Below are 9,494 nucleotides of genomic sequence, written 5' to 3' on the forward strand. Positions count from 1 at the left end.
CCACAACGATTGTTCATGTATGAATTCAGCACATTAGGAGTCAAGTAGGATAAAAACAGGACGAGGAGAAAGCTTTGAAAAATATACCGAGCATCGACCATTCTTCGAGTGTTACTTTTTATTTCAACTTCGCAAAAATAAAGGGATGTTAAAAATGTAAAAATAGAGGACAGATGTCCGTCAAATGGGATAAGATCTGTTGACGTTCGGAATTCAGATTGATGTTTGTGGGTTAATGCCTTTTTATACGTTATTCGACTGGTGTATTTCTTTAGTTCGAAGTAAGCAGAATGATAAGTTTCGAATCGAGCTTACTTTGCGTCTTTTTATTGAATGATTTCTTTGTAAAAATTTTAAGTGGTATTGTTTTATACCACAAATAATATTGAAATACAACATTATTCTTTTTTTTCGTTTAAATCTTCAGTAGCAGTAAATCCTACAGAATTAAATATACAACTACGCGTATAATATAAAAATAATAATTATTAAGACTTGCCCTGTAATGTTTGATGTCTTGTTATTATGAATACGAGCGTCTGCTGCTGCATGCAAATTGAAATCATCTTCGAAATAAATTGGTTCAGTTATACATTTACTTTCTTGCTATCCCCATTAAATAAACAATAATAATTTACTTTATTGTATTCAATTAAAATAAAAAAGCTTCTAAGTATCCCACTGTTAGACTTAAGCCTTCTCTCCTATTGACGAAGGTTGCAGCTCAACTAAGCTAGTCTAATAAGGATTGATTGAACCGCAATCTTCAGTTAAGATTATCACGTCTGCTTACCAAATTATGACTTCATTCAATACAAAATTATATTACATCCAACTGAAATAGATTATACCCGCCTCATACAATATGAGAATGAAGACATAAACCCGATTCGAGCCGCAATAAAAGCTTATAAAATGTTCTGTATCTAATTAAATTGAATACCTTATTACCTAGAGTGAGCTCGCACAAGGGCGGTATGATAATTCACCCACAACGTGTTCCTTTTTCACTGAATTATATTTTGTTTACTCAAGTCATGTGTATTTAATTAAATTTTTGTTTTGAATCAATGAAAACAATACACATGTTACATGAAAACCATTTTAAGGCCATTCAAACCAATAAGCAAATGTTTATTAAAGTAAATATTTGTAATTTTATTAAAAATAGATGATTTCTATCTCGTGATTTTTTTTATTCTGTAGCTTAGTCCTAAAAGGGCCAATAACAATAACCCTTACTTTTGGTAATCAGAATAGTAATACGATTATTTTTTTAATATATGCGTATTATTTTTGGTATTTGATATTAATGGTATGGTATAATCATACCATACCATTTTGGTATTGTATTAATGGAATACAAAACAAGGCTATGTCATTTTTAATATGGCTTCAGAGAACTCATATTCTTTTTTATGCAATGCAAAATTTTTATGCAATAAGCAACTTATATATATAATAAAGGTATCCTATTATAAAATTCTTTATACAAGTCTCTGAGTACTATAGAATTTTAAATAAGTTCTTTTATAACGACACGGAAAAAATGAAAAGTATTTTAACGTTTTTTTCCTAGGAAGACTATATCACGTAGTAAACTTTAGTTTTATATACTAGGAGATGGGATCTGTTAGTCGCTGTGATATTTGAAAAGTTACAATTATATTAAACCGCATAAGAATAATGTAATTTATAATAATATACGATTGTTATATCACAAAGTATTGGAATAATCTTTTATAATCTGGTTATTTCTGTCGGAGGGCTGAAGGCATGAATATGGAGTTTGGTAATGAAAGAAAAGAGAGGTGTTAATCTTAAAACTTGGGTCGAGTTTTAATTAATACAATCAAAACAAACAGCGGGGCTCAACGGCTTATATCGGACAGGGAGGAATCTGATTTTAGTTTTTAATTAAAGTATGAAATTAAAAATATAGTAAACTTGCTTTTTTATCGAAATCATAATGTTATTAATTATCAACAATAAAATTGAAATATAAAAGCCGTGTTTCAAAATATCCTTAGGGATTAAGTATGCTGTTTAAAAAATAATTTAATAATAACGGAAACAATGTACGTTACTATAAGTAAACTAGCACTAAATATCACGGATCCCTCGGATTAAGTTAATAGAGATAATTATCAGTGCATTTTCAGCACAAGTTCATTAAATCGTAAATAATTATATGCCATTACAAATTTCTCTTCGTCTACTAACAAAAATGATGCTCTAAGCGGGTCGATTAGTAGAAGGCGAAATCGAAATTAAAGCGATGCAGCGCTAACTAAAAAATTTACATTTTGCATAAAAAAACAACAGCTAGTGAAAGCATTGAGTTTTATAATATAAATAGATAATATTCATGTAATTATACTATACAGATAAGAAAATCCTAAAAACTATACTTGTAAGCAAGGCAAGCATCGTTATCAAGATATTTATAGTCGTGTACATATCGATATAACAATATTATTAACATTACCTTATCTAAGGACGAATTAATAAATTCTTCCAATACATTACACACATACCCCGACAAGTAACAATACGTGTTTGACTTTACGATTCGAATTTAACTTAGAAATGAACATAAATAAATCATTAAATCAAATAAATTGCTATATAAAGTAAAACTATTTTAATTAAAAGTAAACAATTGTTGGCATTATATTTTTTAATGTATGACAAGAAATACAAATTACAAGGATAACAGCTACGTTAGTCACATAATAAATACCTTTGACAATATCAACATTGACAAGGGGACCTAAATTTCCAATATAAACAAGATTTTAAACAAAAAATGTAAACTACAGTCAAAATTCTTAACCAGTCAAAACAAAATTCATTTGACCAACGTCCTTAGTTAAACCCGCATTTCCACCAACCCGCATTGGAGCAGCGTGGTGGAATAAGCTCCAAACCTTCTCCTCAAAAAGGGAGAGGAGGCCTTAGCCCAGCAGTGGGACATTTACAGGTTGTTACTTACCTTAGTTAAAACGTCTTTTGGTCATTTACAAGAGACTGTAACATCTAGAGCCCTACTCTCTGCCCACCATTAGTAATTTTACATTTTTTACTTAAAATGCGTCCCTGTGCGTCCGTCTCAAGTAGCGACCCTCTAGTCTTTCATTAACCGCTGAATTTTATTAAAAACCTCACCTATTAATCTCCCAACGTCAACTTATTTTCATATTTACCTCCTGTTCAAATCTTTAAAAAGAACCTCTTTTAAATAATGAAATCTTAATGGATTTTCACTGTTATTTAAATTACGAAAATACCTATTGATTTAATTTTACAAAAACGTGTATTTGTTCAGACAAAAAAAAAAACAAAAAAAACAAGGCAGACACACATTCAAATGTGTGTCTGTCTGAAGTTTAATCAGAACTATAATTTAAAAAAAAATAAAGATTAATAACACAAAAACACAAACAATAAATATAGCCGTTTAATTAAACATTTAACCTTGTTTTTGTTATTTTTATTAAAATATTTGTATTACGAAAGGCTTGAGCGTAATTTTATAAAGTTGTTTAAATTATAATATTAAAATTAATTATTAATAACAATGAATTAATATTAAAATTGTTTCTACAAAAATACAACCAAGAGAAATCGTAAGTTACCCATTAAATATTTAAATAAAATAACTTTCATTCTTTTTAGGTTAAAATCCCAAAAAAAACTGGGAGAAGCAAGTTCGAAACTAAAAGTCCTCCATGAATACCAAATTCGGCAGACAGACAGTTTAACTCCTGAAATATAGCCAGCGAACGGCTGAAATTTACATGAAACATTTTAATATACCCACCTGCCCTTTTTCTCACGCAATAAAACCACCAAAAAGTTGAATTTGATGCCTCCTTAAACCCGTTACGATGCTTTAATGTTTCAACACTTCCAAAAGTATATATTTTATGTGGTGCTTACGATGAAATAATGTCACCTGTGAAACATAAATAAAGAGGAGAAACAAACTTGTGACGGGGTGTTCATTCATCGTTAAGAGTAATGATAATTAATTATTACAAAACGTTGTCTTCCATTTTTAAAAGTATCTGATGTAACAGTCTTGGAATACCATATTGAGGAGACTCGCTTTAATTATAATTAAATAAATTTGAGAAAGCTTTAATTTCAAAATATAAAAATTAAAAATTTATACATAACATTTTTTTTATTTAAATTAGACATGTAGGTGAACTAAAAGTTGTCACTTTCTTCCAAATCGATTGAATGTTTGGTGGTAAAATAATTATTGACCGATTTTTACCTAACAAGGTAAACCAAAAAAATGAGAATCACGATATTTTTACGTTCATAAAATGTTCGTGAAACATTCATTAGACTCATGGGTATAACAGGTTTTCATTTCAGTTTGTACCCTAAAAACCGATATCAAAACACTGTTATAAAGTTCACTAAGATTAAGGTTTCTCCCGCGGCTTCGCTCGCGTCTAGGCAGATGTTAGGTATAAATCGGTTCCGTGGTTTAACTGTAAAAGCGTAAATACAGAGTGACTTTCAGATTTATAATATTAGTATAACTGTGTTGTAGGTAAATAAAATTCAATTTCACATACCGTAACATATGGTTATTAATTTACCTGCATTCATTCATATTCAGGGATCGAAAAAAAATAAAATACCTGTTAATCAGTTTACATAATACCTAACTTTAAATATTTTCGTAGAAAATTCTCGACTTATCAACGTCAAAAGGTGACCGAGGTCTGTCACAATCTCGGTAAATTTATGCACATAGATTACACGTAGAGCACTCGAGTCACACGACAGCGCGCGTGAAAATGTGCTAACACGATCAATTTTTATTTTTCTTAATATTTATTCGGCGTCTACGTAAGTGTATGAAATCAAAAATTTATTGGGAATTTATTTACTACACAAACGGCTCAATTCTCAGCAACGTAGGTATGCGTTAAAAATTGATAAGACATTTTTATATTTTATGTCGACAATAATTTGTAAGAATTCGCGTTAGGAAATAAAATAGTAACAGTATATGTCCTTATAAAGATACAAATTGATTGTTATCAATTATTTTTAATGTTTATACTTTATTTTTAAAACATTTATTTTATTTTATTACTAATTAAGTTATTGCTATGTTGCTGCCGTTTTTTGCATTTTTCGTTACATTTACACAATATGATTCTTATAAATGTGGGATTTGTGTCAGTGAGATCTAGAAAATATATTTAGAATATCAAACATATGGGCAAATAACAGAAAAACAAACAGAAAAATAAATTAAAGTACAAAAACAATATTGAAATTAAATTAAATTATATATATATATATATTAGACCAATTTCTGCCACTTCAATTTTTTATTTTTATTCTAACATAGAACCAAAATTTTGGTTGCGATTTTTATTGTGATAAGTATCTGTATTTTTATAGTATCAAGTTGTGTAAGCCCGTCTGGGTAGGTACCACCCACTCATCAGATATTCTATCGCAAATCAGCAGTACTTGGTATTGTTGTGTTTTGGTTTGAAGGGTGAGTGAGCCAATGTAATTACAGGTACGAGGGACATAAAATCTTAGTTCCCATGGTTGGTGGCGCATTTCTTACTATGCCAATCTCTATGGGCGTTGGTGACCACATACCATCAGGTGGCCCATATATTCAAACGCCTACCTATATTATATAAAAAAAATCTAAATAAGTTCTTATAGTCGATCACTAGTTTTATAAATATTTTTAATAAAACTTCTAAGAACTTACAAATATACTGCCCTTTGTGGGTTGATATATTAATAATCCTTACCAAACATAAAAAATGCAACAGGAATCAAACCTACTGGACAGGTCCATTGCGCAAAAACTGTGGTAGAATTCGAAGACATCCCTCTAAGGTCATTTAATACTTCTCACAACCCTTACCCCAAGAGAATTACAAAGCCACAGGTGCCGCTTGATGAAAGATTGATCGAGTACCTGTAATTATGATAAAAAAGGTTCTATGAACTCAACCATTGCACTGTTAGTATATAGTGAATAATTTATATATTTATATGATGCTCTATATTAAGCTACTAACAAAATAATTTCTGCGGTATTTCCAAACGTTGATTATAATGCAAAATATCTATTTGTTACATAATTATGACTAAGCCACAGATCTGATCGTAAAGAAATTAAACATAATTTAATACAAAAAATTTAAAAAAGCCGATGTAAAGGATTCCAGGTAAACAGTTAGTGAGGAATAAGAAACTTTTATTAAATCTTAAATCAAAGTAACATTCAGCAGTTATCAAAACAAACCAAAATACTTCAAAAATAAATATTTGTACGGAATTCTTAATTAAATAAAAGAACGAACAAATAATTGTGTAAAAGCTAGGAAAATAAAATTGAAACAAGAGTGCGTTCAATCGGGCCAAGAACGGAGAGGCAATAGCCGAAAACCAATAGAGCCGACATCCAACAGCCGAGCGCCAAAAGCCGAGTTTTTGCACGCTCCGTATTCATGGACATTACTTATGCATGCAGCAGCGAAAATATTACAAGATTTTAATGAAAGAAATATTAATTTTAAGGTAAGTTTTCTTTGCGGTCTCGGCGAGGGCTAAATTAAGTTTGGTCTGGCGTAAATACTCAGAGTTTTAAGTCTTTGCTAGGAGAAAATATGCGCGGTAGAATTAAAATTTTGCTTTTGAAAATCGTTGGGTTATAAAATTATTTGAAAAGTAATCTGTTCAGGTTATTAATCATTTATAGTACATTTTATTTCAATCTATTTATTCTGATTTTATAATAAATTTACTTAAAATAGAATAAGAAAAGTAATAAAGCTATAAAACTATGTTATAGTTAATCTAAGCGTAACAGTTTATAATTAATGCTTCTTGCTGGGCTAAAGCACCCTATTTTAAAAGAGAAGAATTGGAACTTACTTCACCACGATGCTCCAATGCAGGTTGGTGAATAAACATGTAAATGTGTCGAATTAAAACCTTTTCTATTCCTCAGTGTTTCTTAAGCTGCCAAGCACGAGATGAATTATAAACGCAAATTAAGCACATTAAATTCAATTCGGCTGACCTGGGTTTGAACCTGCAATCTTCAGTTAAATTTCACGTGCTCTAGCCACTAGACCATTTCACATCTCGGTTATGATTATGATATTATTAATTTAAATTGGCTACGCGTTATATCTGAAGATCAACAGAAGAAATTGAAGTAACATTTCACGTACTGTTACTATGTCTTAAACTAAGTTTTATTAACGAAGGTGACTACTTCAATCAACAGCCAATCGTTGTCCACTGCTGAACATAGGCCTCTGCCAAAGGTGCGCCAAAGCTCCCTGTCCTCCGCCTTCTGCATCCAGTTGGTGCCCGCCACCTTTTTAAGGTCGTCGGTCCACCTGGCTGGAGGGCGCCCTACGCTGTGCTTACCGATTCGCGGTCTCCAGTCTAGGACTCGTCTGCTCCAACAGCCACCATTTTTTGACCACGGTGACCACTTACCATGTTTAATTTGCCTTAGAATTCATTTAGCTCTACGTTTTCAAGCAACATAAAGAATAATATATTACACAAAACATTTTAATACAACACAAAAAATTAATTCCAAATCTATATATAACTTTAATTCAAATAAAAACGTTTATATATATATAATTCCCTAACCATATAGTATAAAGCAATGTAGAGTCTACGGCTGTGTATTGTATATGCAGCGTCGGAAGTATAAACGGGAGTTAATCTTGAAGAAAATAATGTCGACGCACTTTATTCAAATACGACGTCTAGAGCAGTTGAAGTGGAAAAAATATGAATATGATTTCCGCGTTTACTCGGAGAAGTTTCCTCGCACCAAATGAAGCATATTTCGAGCCATAACACTCGCATTATTCAAAAAAAAATCCATAAAGCCCGCCATAAACGACACCAAAAAACATGAGACAGTCGCGCTTTTCTGCCTCGTTTTATATTTCTATTAATATATGGCAATAAATTCAGAAGAGTACATATAGATCATGGAAAATACTTTTATATACAAATATAATTCATCAGTTACTAGTTTTATCATCATCATTACTCGTCACCCACTGCTAAGTATAGTTTTTCAGTTAAAAAACACCACGGTCTCATCAGTACAACTATCTAATATGCTATCTTTGCTGAAAGTGCCAAATGCCAGTACTAGACTGTATTTTGCTAATTGACTTCACTTTTTTCTTGATTCCGCACAAATCTAGTAAGTAAATATCAAAACGAGTAGTAAAATGAATGGCGGTCATTATTCAAAGTGTTTCTTAAGAACAGTCGGAGGGAAGCTTGAAGCACCTTAACTTTTATATACATTTGGCGGCTAAATGAAGTGAGACTGTCTCGCAGATGCTAACGAAAGTTATTTTTTATGTTCCCAGGGATGGGCCCCGGGAATTTGCATAAGAACCAGATCAGACGCAGCCTCGCAAAAAGCTTCAGTAGTTAAATTAAAATTATAAAAAAGAAAATCGTAAAATTTTGTACATACATTAGTAACGAGTAAAATGATTATTTGTCTTTTTATTTTATTATTTACACTTTATATGCTTACTAAATAATTGTTATATTAACCTACAACACAAATATTATCTTCTTATTACCTAACTCCCTTTGAAACTGTGATGTTAACTACGATTTGTATAGAATTCCGAATATTGTCACTAGACGATGCAGTTACGATAACACTATCAAATAGGTAAAAAAACTTGCACTAGGCACACAGAGTGCTTCGTATTTACAATTATATAAGATATACGCCAGCTTAACCAAAACAAGCTAGCCATAACATATTTACTTATTTATAGTAAATATATTTAAGAATCTCAAATACATCGTGGTATCATTGAATTACATAATAAATAAATTTTGAAAATAGATTTTTTCATAATTGCTCTTATTACAATAAAGTGAAAAAATAATAGGCATAGCAAAGTTTCACATCTCCTGTTCAGCGATATGTTCAAATTATACGAAAACAAAGAATCTGGCTTTGGAAATAAAAATCCAATAAATTGATTGAAATCAGCGCGACAGGAGTGCGGAGGAGTGTTGTGTAACGGAGAGAGGCAAAACGTTTTTAGGTGCTGGGTCGCGGGCGCATTCATTTGAATAATTTGAAACTTCGAATCCATCATTTCCATTCCGTGTTTTATATTCCAGTTCAACGCGGAGATGAACACTGTGAGAACAATGTTTGAATGTTATACTTTGCTTCTGAAAAACTATATTTGATAAAGAGTTTTAAATTATTTTTACTACTGACTACCATCAGGATATAAAACTAAAAATCAATTTAATTTAACCTAAAGCGAAACAAAAATTAACCTTATTTTATTTTTAGCAGTATTATTTACTGCAATAATCATGACAGAGCACCGTCTGTAATTGCAGTAAATAGGAAATCCTTTGTTTTTTTAATTAGTAAAATTTTTTTCAAAGTTTCGAATTTCTGA

Source organism: Nymphalis io, chromosome 5 (assembly GCF_905147045.1).
Source record: "Nymphalis io chromosome 5, ilAglIoxx1.1, whole genome shotgun sequence".
In the NCBI taxonomy this organism is placed as follows: Eukaryota; Metazoa; Arthropoda; class Insecta; order Lepidoptera; family Nymphalidae; genus Nymphalis; species Nymphalis io.